The sequence below is a fragment of the Triplophysa rosa genome, linkage group LG4 (assembly GCF_024868665.1).
Source record: "Triplophysa rosa linkage group LG4, Trosa_1v2, whole genome shotgun sequence".
Taxonomy (NCBI): Eukaryota; Metazoa; Chordata; class Actinopteri; order Cypriniformes; family Nemacheilidae; genus Triplophysa; species Triplophysa rosa.
In genome coordinates this window covers 6303053-6314678 of record NC_079893.1, presented here as the reverse complement: position 1 = coordinate 6314678, position 11626 = coordinate 6303053, and the positions used below count along the sequence as shown (strand labels likewise).

The window sequence follows — 11626 nt, the reverse complement described above, 5'->3', positions numbered from 1 at the left end:
GAGCACAGAAATACTACGTAATACGCCCAACTCGTTTTTTGACAAGTTGACCATGTTAAGCATGAGAAGACAGCACGTTTAACATCGTAAAGAAGTCAGAATGCATGACACACCGTTGCACCACCCCTTTAACATTCGGTTACCCTGTTGAAAAAACCAGCATATGCTGGTTAGGTAGATTTTGAAGCATGGTAGCTGGTTTCTTCTGGACGTCGCGTTTTCCGATGTGGTCTATGCAAAATAGTGTTTCGGGAGTTGGTAGAGCGTTGTGTTAGCACCGCAGAAGTCATAGGCTCAGTTCCCAGGGAACACACGTAAAACGCACACCTAGTCTCAAGGCAGTTTGTGCCATATGCACAAAATTTCTAATCTATTGATTCTTCTTCATGGACACAAATTTCCTCCTTTTTTCTCTTGTCACTCACTTTCAATATACAGCGTGCGCATATACATTTATAACCTGATATGAAAGGAAGTCGTTCATATTTTAAGGAGGTGGCTAACCAACACCTTACCTCACCCCAAACCCTAAAACCACAGCAACGGCTATTTTTGCTGAAACGCACGAATTTTACAAGCTGGCAAAGCTACGATAAAGGCCCACCCTAACCCCCCCCAAACCTAACGTCACAGGGGCAAAGTGAAATCGTAATAAAAGATACGAATGAGATTATAGGAATTTACACAAATGAGCCACCTCGTGAAATGGGTAGCCTACAAATTTTCATCAGATCGCGTTGATATACTGTATATTTATACAGATGAAAGAGACCGCGTGCGTATTCAAATATTTTAGATTGAAAGTCGTTCTGAGTGACACAAAATAGTCGTGCTGACTGACACGAAAAAAAGGGGGAAATTCGTGTCAGGGAGTCAATAGATTCCAATAGATTTTGTGACATTTTGTCACAAATTCCCATGAGAGTGTTACCCTGAACACCGTAAGTCTCTTTGATAAGTCTTTGCTAAATACATAAATGTATATATATTTCATTGTTACATAAATGAATCAGTTTCAATAAATAAATGAAGCACTGTAAATGTTACACGATGCTGTAGTATTACTATGAGCAAAGTGAAATGCTCAGTACAGCCGCTTTAGCAACGAAAGTGCCGCCTTCCAGTAATAAAAGACCATCATCAGTTGCTGAAGACTACATTTTTTAGTGCAATTTGAGCTTAAGAAACAAAAATGATGATATGGTTGATGTGAGGTTTAATTGTTGGTGGGAAATATGTTGTTTTATTGTGACTCCCTCAAGTGATTTTAGTTTGGAAACACTACTGAAATGTTTCCAATAAGTCTTTGTATCTAATTAGTTAAGATGTATGCTTAAATGTTTAAAATTACTCTTATATAATTGTGCCAACATTTTGAAAAAAGAAAACGATTTTGCAAATTCTATTCAAAGGGTGGCTACTTTGAAGATGCTAAAATATAACAGTTTTGATTTATTTTAGAGGCTTAGTCACAACATGTTTACAGTTACAGTTGTGCTACTCAATAGTTTTGATGAATTTACCTATATTTTAAACGGTGGAAAAAATATAAAGAAAGAAAGAATAAGTGTTTTGACTGGAAGTGTAGGCTGGTAGATAGAACGTGGTCTCCTGAAAGAAATACGCACAGAGACATGGCTTATATGCATGCCAAATGCACAGAATTTACTTTAAAGCTACTTTGGTGTAGTTAAAAATCAGGATGTTTCTCACCTTGTCTGCATTCTTTAATGTATCGTTGTAACAGCTTGTCGCAATGCATTGTGGGCACAGTGGCGTCTGGTTAGGACATGATGTAATGCATCAAAATCCGCCTAAAGTTTGTCTGGATGTGGATCTCCTCAAGTTCTTCTTTCACGGAGATTTCGCAAACTTGTCGTGCAACATAATTGTGAACAGTCATCAATTTGGTACATTAAAATGCGCAGCATCCTTTCAGGCAGACAGATCTGGCTCTTGATCTGACCTATCCTTGGTCTTACGTTTCATCTCTGGAATGTCCGTGAGTCCACACCTTACATATTTCAAAGACCTCCCACAGTGTTGCTGTTCAGCATTTAATAAAATGAGTACAGCAATACAATCCCCGAGCGGGTTTATTTTGAGTTTTTGTTTAATGACCAATTCAATCTAGTGTGGGAGGAAACTTAATTTAATTGTGTAGGAGAGAGCCTAATGTAGAAAAAAGAAATGAGAGCTACAATCTTCTTTATTGTGTTAAGGCCCAAATATATAAAAACATCATAATTGTGCTTGCTTTGCGCTGTTTTAGGAGGTTTGAACATATTGCAGGTTCTAATCCAACAAGGGCAAACCGTTCACTTTGAGAACCAATCTCTGTCGTATAGGTCAGGTTGGCTAAAAGTGTCTCCTACGGCTCTTTACTCTTAGCAGTCACTCAGTGTCAGATTGTCGCAGTGAAATACTATTAATTCCTTATTTTTGTTATGAAGTAACCGACGTAATATTCAGCATTTGTGTGTGAGTGAAAGGAAGCAGGCTCTTGATTCACAAACTCTATTTTAAGGCGAGTTGAATTTGCCACCTGCCTCTCCTTCTCTGGATGGCCTGACAGCTTGTTTCCCCCTATCATAACAGTCCGCAGACAGTCTCGTCCCCGTGTCATTCACAAAATCCCGTCCCGTGTTTAAGGTACGGTTTGATCAGTGGGTCTCGTGGTGCGGCCTTCGCGTTCTTCGGTTTCCCTTGTCTGTTGATAAAACTAAAGGATTATAAGATTGACTGGCAGATCGGCTCTGATGTCATGGCTGAATCAGGGAGCCCGCAGGACCAATTGGAGGAAGGTTTTGAGGATGAATTTGGGGAAATTATAAAGAGTCGATCAGGTAGGATGAAACGTGATTTGACATATAGATTAGGATTAAATGACATTATGAACAAACCATAGTTTGAAGATATGATGAAGGAATTATTATTTACTTGTGTTGTTTACATGTCAGTTATTTTTGCACCATGCACATATATGGGAAGATATTGGATTGAATGTAAAATTATTCAATAATTTTTTTCTTTAATAAGATTTTTTGTCTCTTTTGGTTATAAGATCATAACTCCTTTTAGTTTTTTCAGATCTTCTATGTGACATTATAATTTCCGTATTTTTATCGCACTCCCAAGTGAAGACATGAAAATCAGCGTTGACATTGAGAGTAGAGAGAATTTATTTATTTTATATTTGTTTGTTAACCAAGGCTGACATTTATTCTGAAGCGTTTTGAAAAGTCCTTTAAATTCTAATCTCTGTCCTGTGCTCCACCCGAGTGCGTTCATATCTATTTTTTCATGGCCGTCATGGTGTATTCAGTAGGGAACTTGGGTGATCTATATATGCTCTCTGGTGGAAATAGGACAGGTCTTAAAGAGCTGGAAATAGTCGCAGCTGCCTGGTGTTAGATTTCAAAGTGCTGGTTTGAGATTTAGCTGTGTTGTTGTTGGCCTTGCCTTGTTTTGCTGGCAAGAAACATTCAATCATCCTTTGTGTTTCTTTTCAGTGAAAGTTGGGAGAAAGTAGGAAAGCGAGTCAACAGCTTGACAATTAGCCAGAGAATAAACAAGTACAGTAAACATCTGAGATAGAGAGAGAGAGGACATCTGTTATTTGTTCCACACCCTGGTATTGTCTATTAAAAATCCATTCTGAGTAAAAGTGCTAACTATGAACATGCATTTGTAAAAGTGATGTTTATTAAATGGTCTCGGTAGCACCCTTTTTATTAATAATTTATTTGTGGTTGACTGTGTGGTTGTTGATGGCTATTCGTGTTGTTCTGCAAAGTCTGATACCTTTTTTAGAGCAACTGGTTTCTGGGTTATTAAAAGCACCAATATATGTTTCAGAGGTATCTTAAAAAACATTTTACTCTTAAATAACAAAAATTATAACATTTAGCATAAAATGTAGAAATACTGAAGAAATCGAAGCCTATACTTTTGAGATATACTCTAACAAGTTTAACTGTGATTTACTCAAATTTTTGGTGAAACAATTTAAATAAAGTAGATTTTAAAGCTGTGAAATCAATGAAATATACTGTTTAAATGGATTAAATGTACATATAAAGAATTAAGTGAATCTTATTCTCAAATAATATTAGAATTCACCAAAATATTAAGGGTATATTAAAATATAATTGGTTAATTAAATACTTATTTCTTTTCAGTAAATAAACTAAATTATATATGGTCATTTTAGATCAATTAACTGATTTTTTAATGATTTTAATGTAGCGTTTTATTTGTGTGATATTTACTAAGCCACTGGATTATTTTTTAGAGTGTATTCTAAATAAATGTCATAAATACATATTAACACACATATATTATATACATATGTATTATATAATTCTTGTAATTATTATTATATTATCAATGTTGTTTTTACAGAGGTAGAAAGGCATTAGCTTATTTATTTAAAATTATTTTTAAACCTAATGCTTCGGCTTGAATTAAGGATTGTTTAGGAAATAATCTTGACTCATTTCAAATGTGTTGCGCTCGACACCTCATTTACGACGCACCCTTCTGAGGCTCCTGGTATTCAATGGCATTTTACAGTTGGGCGAGACAGATTGACTCCTGGGAGAATTTTTGGTTGCAACTCTATCTTCTGCTCACGGTTTCTATTCTAGAGCTCTCTTTTAGTCCTCAATATCACTGCAAAAACATGTGCCTAGAAGCAGCGTGATTGACAAGTTGACATCTGTCCTAAAACCTCAAGTGGGTTTAGACATTCCCTAAAAAACATTTAAAATCATTTCTGCCTGTTTAATCCAGAATCAACAAGAAACAGCAGGTTGCTTTTTTAACAAAACATTGATAGATTAAGATTTTTAGAGCTGAAATATTACTGTAAAATGATAATAAGATATTTTGTTTTAAAGATAGCAGACTTGCCATAATCCTCTTCTCTTAGGGCTTTTCTCAAGGATCGTGGAAGGCTCACTGGCATTTCTATTTTTGCCTTGAATGAGAACTCTACAGGAGACAGTCATTCTCATATGACATACATGAGATCAGCCATAAACACAGATACTGAAATGCATAATACTGAGCAGCCACTATAAGGCAGTGTTGAGCAGGGTGTTCTGACAGCCAAGTTGAGGATTTCCATTACCATTACTCTTAGCAAACCCAGTCACTGAAGACCTTTGATGATTTTTTCATTAAATAACTGGAGAAATATAGAATGTGCAAGCTGAGCTAAAATGAAGAAGGTCCTAACTGAAATATTTTGAGAAGCACTAAACTGGATCAGGGTGCGTTTAAAAGCCCTGGAGGGGGACATGTTATTCTTCCTTTTGGAGTAATGTCTAATAAAAGCCTGTAGCTCAAAGGCACCAGTTTACAATAGATTGGAAATAATGTAATGATTGTACCGACTGTCTGATTTAAGCATAATTGCAGGACAGACAGAGGGGTCTCTGCTTAAATTCATGGGGTCTGGGACAAAATAAGGTTGGCCCAACAGAGTTGAAACAATGTTGGTTTTATCACATAAGGAAAGAAAATGTGTTAAGATAACAAAACATTTTCTTGAGCAAATATGATCATGTTCCGCAGTATTTCTTGGAGGAACACAAAACGTGAAATTATAGAATTAGATTACATTTTAGAGAAACTTGATCAATGAATCCCAACAGTAAAAAGTGGTAGAAATGTATTTAGGAATGTATTTCCTGACAGACTTAAAGATGGCATTGTGATGTGTTTTGTGACTTGGAGTTTTTTCTAATGTGAGATGTGCGGACCAGCAGCAAACAGCTTCTTAATATTTTATTGGATTAAGAAGAATGGGTGTTGCTTACCGACATGGAGCCCTATAATTGGTTGAATAATAAGAGTGACTGGTGATGTCAGTTGAGAAGGAAAGTCATTTCAGAAGCAGAGCAATTTAAAGATACTACTACTAATAATACAATTATAACCTGACTGATGAATTGTAAACACTAAGACATGCAGGGGCCTCATGCACAAAGACTTGCATTGATACCATCTTAAAACATTGCGTACGGACAAAGCTGTAAATGTGCCTACGCACAAAAAAACCAACGGCAGACATGAAGTTTGCGTGGAGGAACGCACATTCTCACGTTAATTTCACTGTTAGTACATCCGACCATGAGCGTGAAAGCTGGCGTACGCAAAGTTTTTGTGCGTACGCAGCATTGATACAAGAGGCCCCAGGAATATGCATTAATAAACCGACGTTGAAACAGACTAGATAATGCAACCTTTTTTTAGATCTTACAGATTGCTTAGAAGAACTTTTGGAAGGCTGGGATTCCAGACCATTGTATTGAACTTATACATTTTTAATGGACCACGGATATTACAACAGACCAAAACACACACCACAGTAAAAACACCATCAGCACTGTATAGCCCCATGAAGCATGGACAATCGAAACTCATAAAGGCCTGCAGACACTTAAATAGACCAAAACATGTTTAGATACGAGTTCATATTCTGGTCACGATGATGGTGCATAATAGAAATAATAATTGCCCGTTTAGTTGTTAGAAAATTGAAAATCACTTGGGATGTCAGCAATTCCGGTCTTCCAGTAGACATCTTTTCCTGATAATTCTATATGACATATATACTTTTTTGAATTGGTTACAAAATAGAGAAACAAACTGAAAAGTGCGTAGCATACAGTACGTTTAATACAAAGGGGGAATTTGGTCCTGGTAATCTACTTAGCTTTTACTATAATATAGTTAATTCTCCTAAAAACCTCCCTATACGTTCATCATAATGTTTTTATTCAAACAAGCTGAATAATGTATTAGGCTTATATGCGTTTAATTGAAAAAAGTCTATATTTTCTGCAGCTTCTTTTCTCACTGTTATAATATGCAATAAACAAATTAGAATAATTATAACACTTTGGTAACCCTTTACAGTCTCAATACAAACATAACAATTCCCAACAGAAACAGCAGCAATGTGTGTTTATACAAGCAGCTCCCCAAAATAATTGCGTAAACTGCGTACTTGCTTAATCACGTCCTACTGTATGGGCTACCACCAATAAGTTATTCATTGTGTCCATGCGGTATTGATCTCTCTCTGGTGGCCAGCGACGGATCTATAGGCCACGTTAAGAAGCTGAGACCCATTAGAGCTGTAGTAAATCAACCCGCGTGCCACAACACCGTTACACCTGCCGGCATTTCAGCGGATCACAGCAGGGCAATAACTGCCACCCAAGTGAGCGACTTCCAGAAAATAAAGCGGCAAAGTGGTCCACCCACAGTTCCCTCACCAAGCCGTCTACGGCTTCGGGCACGGAGAGTTTACGACGAGTTCATTTAACAGCGCGGAAACCGGATAATCGGCGAGTGGGCTGTATATACAGGTAACGGACACATACCGCCGCACCATAAACGCGCGCTGCCCGTCACTCTGAAAGCCGTGCGTGGAAATAGTTGCGTTTGTTTTGCTCTCGGATCCTCTGCTGGGTAAGATTGAATCATCGTACTCAAATACTCTTTAGGTTTGAGGAGATTGCGAGGCGCCAAAGGCTGACGGGTTTGTTATGGCATGTCACGAGTGCGCCTCGCAATAGATTTAACGAAAGATCCGCGTGCGTCTTCTCTTTTAACAGAATCTGTTTGGCATGCGGGAAGAAGTGTTTGTTTATTTATTAGGCGTCTGTACTGTATTGGTGTATGAAACACCTCGCGTTTGGCAATGCGTCGTGGTTTTATAGAGAAAGTTTGGTGATAGTCGTTGCTTTTTAAACTACACGCGCAGTTAATATATCCATCATGCGCGCTCTCAAACGCACCGCGAATGTTTCCCCTCTAATCGATGCGCGGGGATATAAACACATTTGGGCGTTTGGAAACTGGGTGACAGGATGAAATTGGGCGACTGGAGTGAGAAGCGTATTTCTGGAGCAATGTCTTGTGCTGGGATTAGATGGCTATGTAAGCGTCGTCCTCAGGTGTCCATCCAATGGCTTTGTATTTGCCCGTTAGCCTCGGCTCAAAGCCGTCACCTCATCATCCTATTTGCACAAGGGCGGATGTAATCCAGCAGGAGCAACAACATCTGCCACCTGCCTGGAGTCACGCCCCCGATCAATGGCAAGCAATGCTGTCTGTCTGCGCGTATTTTCCCGTCTGCCAGAACGGGCTCTGTTTATTTAAACACACTTGTAATCATCGCCTACTGAGCAGAACACTGCATTGTTCTTATTGTCTCAGACACGAGAAACAACTATTATGGCCTGTTGATTGAAATTGCATATTGTCATTCATAAAAGGAGTCGAACGCCTCCACTCTTATCAAACATCGACCTTCGGATTTGTTGACAGAAGTGTTGGCACACTTCTGAATCTCTGTTGTTGCTTGAGACCAGACTGTAGTATGTTGTGTCAGGTGTGGCCTTCTGTAAAAACATCTAAGTGTTTAGAAATGTACGGTTAGGTGAGTTTTTTTTAAGGGACAGATGAAGAAGAAATGCTTCCCTCAGAAAGAAATATTATGTCATCATTTATTCACCCTTTTATCCTTTGAGACCTGAATGACTTATTCTGTGGCATGCAAATCGAGTTATTTATAGCAGAAAATCCAGGCTACTTTTTCCATACAAGTGAAAGCGAGTGGTGACCACGGCTGTCGAGAAAGATTATCAGCAAATATTGATTTAAATTGCAGTCTGTTCTTCAAACAAAGCTGTCTTATATCTTTAGAAGACAAAGGATATCGTAAACAACGTCTGTGGTTCTTTTTTGGAGCCTGAGTGCTTCTGGTCTAGATCACCATTTGTTTTCACGAAGGCGCTTGTACATTCTGCTACATTAATCCTTTTTAAGTTTCACCGAAGAAAGTCATACATAACAGAATTTTCATTTCGGTGAACTCTCCCTTTAACGTAACAAGTACAGATTTTCACTCCCCACCGTGTAGATTAATTTGTCTTTACGGAAATTATTCATCCGACCAATTATATGCTTTAGTATTTTATCATTGAAATGACAGTGCATCAAAGTGGTTGTGAATTGTCTTAAAATGTAGGCATTAATAATGTAATTTGCGCCGATACACTTCAGGAGGTCCTGTGCCCCGTTGTCTTTCTAAACTGGCGAAAGATTAGCAGCAGAAATATAATTTCCCTGTCAAACGGTGAGCTTTTAAAAGCAGCTCATTTAGAGCTCTGCAGATCAATATCAGTAATACTGCAAGATAATAGCTTACAGAGGTTCCTTGTGCGGCGAAAGATGTCTAATAATCAACTTTTCCTTTGTGCTGAGCTGCTGTATTTCTCCCATTTTGTCGAGAGGGTTGACAGTGTGATCGAAGCAGATGGCTTAATTTTTGGCATAATGAGATGTTAAGCGTTATCAGATTGGCTTTAGAAATTAGTGATCCGTGATAAGAGTAGACAGTCTCTGTTGCTGCTTCTTTGAGTTAAAAAACCCCACAAAAATTAGCCTGACATGATAAATGGCATTGCTTTCAGAAATGTTAATCTGCAGTGGGGTCTGCATGGGGATTCTAAAAACAAATCTTATTATGCCTTTGGATGTCGAGCTAAATTTAATATGCAGGCTTTTTAAGATTGTATATCATGTTTTCAAAATGTTGTTTTTCATACAAAATAAAGGGGTCATATCATGAGGAGTGTAATTTTCTTTGATGTCAGCGCTTTGATGTACTTGATGAAAACCCACTGTAACTTTCAGGATTCAAAACATCCTGCCCAGTTAAAGTGATATGAGCTTTGAATATTCTTTGGTCAAACACGCAAATATTGTCGGTTTTAACGCTGGCCACCAACCAAGTAGTTAATGTTGGACGCTCAAAGATGGTGGTAGTTTTGTAAATTTGTGCATTTATGTTTGTGACAGTATTTTTAGTGCTGAAAGTTTACAAATCGTCCTCTCTGATTGAAACATTGTATCTCCAAAACTGGCATTTCACAGGAAAGGATTAAAAAAACAGTGCATTTTTTCAACAATTAAACACTGTGTTGTCAAAGTTTTTTATAAATACTTTTATTGGTTAAACATTTGTAAAAGCCACAGACGAACATAAAGGATGAGCAATAGTAGTGAATTATGAATAATGGAGATAAGAGGTTTCAGACAGAGAGCGTGGGATATAAACACTAGCTAAATATTTCGGTGTTCAGCCCAAGAGGATGGGCCAAATCTGAATGTTGTTTGCAAACAATGCTTAAAATCTTGCAAAGTGCACCTTGAATGAGAAAAAAACAATTCCTTCTGAACTTTTGCAACTTTGTGATGTCACATGAATGCATTAACACGTGAAGGTTGAAAATTACATTACACGATACTGTAGATCCAAAGTATAAAAAGCCTTAAATTACGGATAGATCCAAAGTGTATAAAGCATTTTCTCCTTTTATAGCTGCTTTATTGTTCCTTTATATTTAATAGAATATTGATTTCTTAAACCTAATTTTAATGCAGCCATTATGCCATGAATGAATGTTTGACATTTGTAGCTTGGAACTTCAGTGTTTGATCTAAAACATTGATGGTGTTGACTCCATACTGTTGAATTATTACAGAAATATTAGGTGTGTGCGTGTTTGTCATTATAAGCATGACATGGTGCAGTCAAGCTTGAAGCAAAACCGAGCCATGCAACTGTGATTACACACTCAGCCGGAGCTCAGGCCGACCAATGAGAACAATGAACTGAAAATCCGTTTCATCCTGATTATTTAGATGGAGTGGAAAAGGAACAACTAGAAGCTTGAAATCCATTATGCATGAAGAAGCTGTCCTCCATGCTGACTTTCGGAAGTGTCTGATTCACCACCTAGTGTTTCAATGCATAAGAAGCACTGCAGTTAAGGAATCAAAACAATAATTTTTATCTTTGGTTCTGTACCATCATGACCCACAAACAGGAACGACACTTTTTTATAATCAATCTCAGAGCCAAGCAACCCCCGAATGCAGAGAGATCTGTACAGTACCTAAGCAATCGGATAATATTATAGCGTGGTAAAATACAAGCTTTAAATGCGATAGGAGAGCCAAATGTTCTTTGTACTGATTGATATTTAATGTTCCCAAGACCCGGCATTTCTTTCACATGCTTGTTGCTAGAGTAACTTTCTGGCACTTTGTCAGCGACATCCTTTTTCCTAGCTTTTAGACTTTGTTCAGGTAGGCGGGGAAAATTTTTTTTTTTAGCATATCAGACTCATTGCTTCAGATGTTTGTAGTCTAAACAGCAAAGAAAACCCACTCTTTGCAATCCCCCCAAAATGAATGCCTATCAGTATAAATGTAGTGTTTTATTATGTGCTAATGATGTATCTTTCCTGCTCAGTGGTTAGAGCATGGCGCTAACAACGCCAAGGTCATGGGTTCCAAGGGATTGTACATATACACAAATGCAAATGTATAGTATCATGCAATGTAAGTCGCTTTGGATAAAAGTGTCTGCCAAATATGTAAATGTAACATTTATGTAACATCAGTCAAAGTGAATGACATTCACATCAGTCAAAGTGAATGACATTCTCTGAACCTTCCATTTTTGTGTGCATCCCTTGTTACTGTATGTAACATGTGCTTTGTAGTAGCAAATTGTGAATGAATAGTGATTGCGAAA

At 37.7% G+C, this 11626-nt stretch overlaps 1 protein-coding gene across 3 annotated transcripts in view; it reads left to right on the top strand.

Moving 5' to 3' along the window:
- The first annotated feature begins 2651 nt into the window (after positions 1-2651).
- Positions 2652-11626, top strand: part of dmd (dystrophin) — a 92760-nt gene continuing 83785 nt past the window's right edge. The window contains exon 1 of one of the 3 annotated variants that reach the window (XM_057331065.1): positions 2652-2846. The gene's annotated coding sequence lies outside the window, so the exon portion shown is untranslated. Of the gene's footprint in view, positions 2847-7120; positions 7486-11626 lie in introns of those variants that run through there. The other 2 variants (XM_057331063.1, XM_057331064.1) reach the window with 2 other exon arrangements.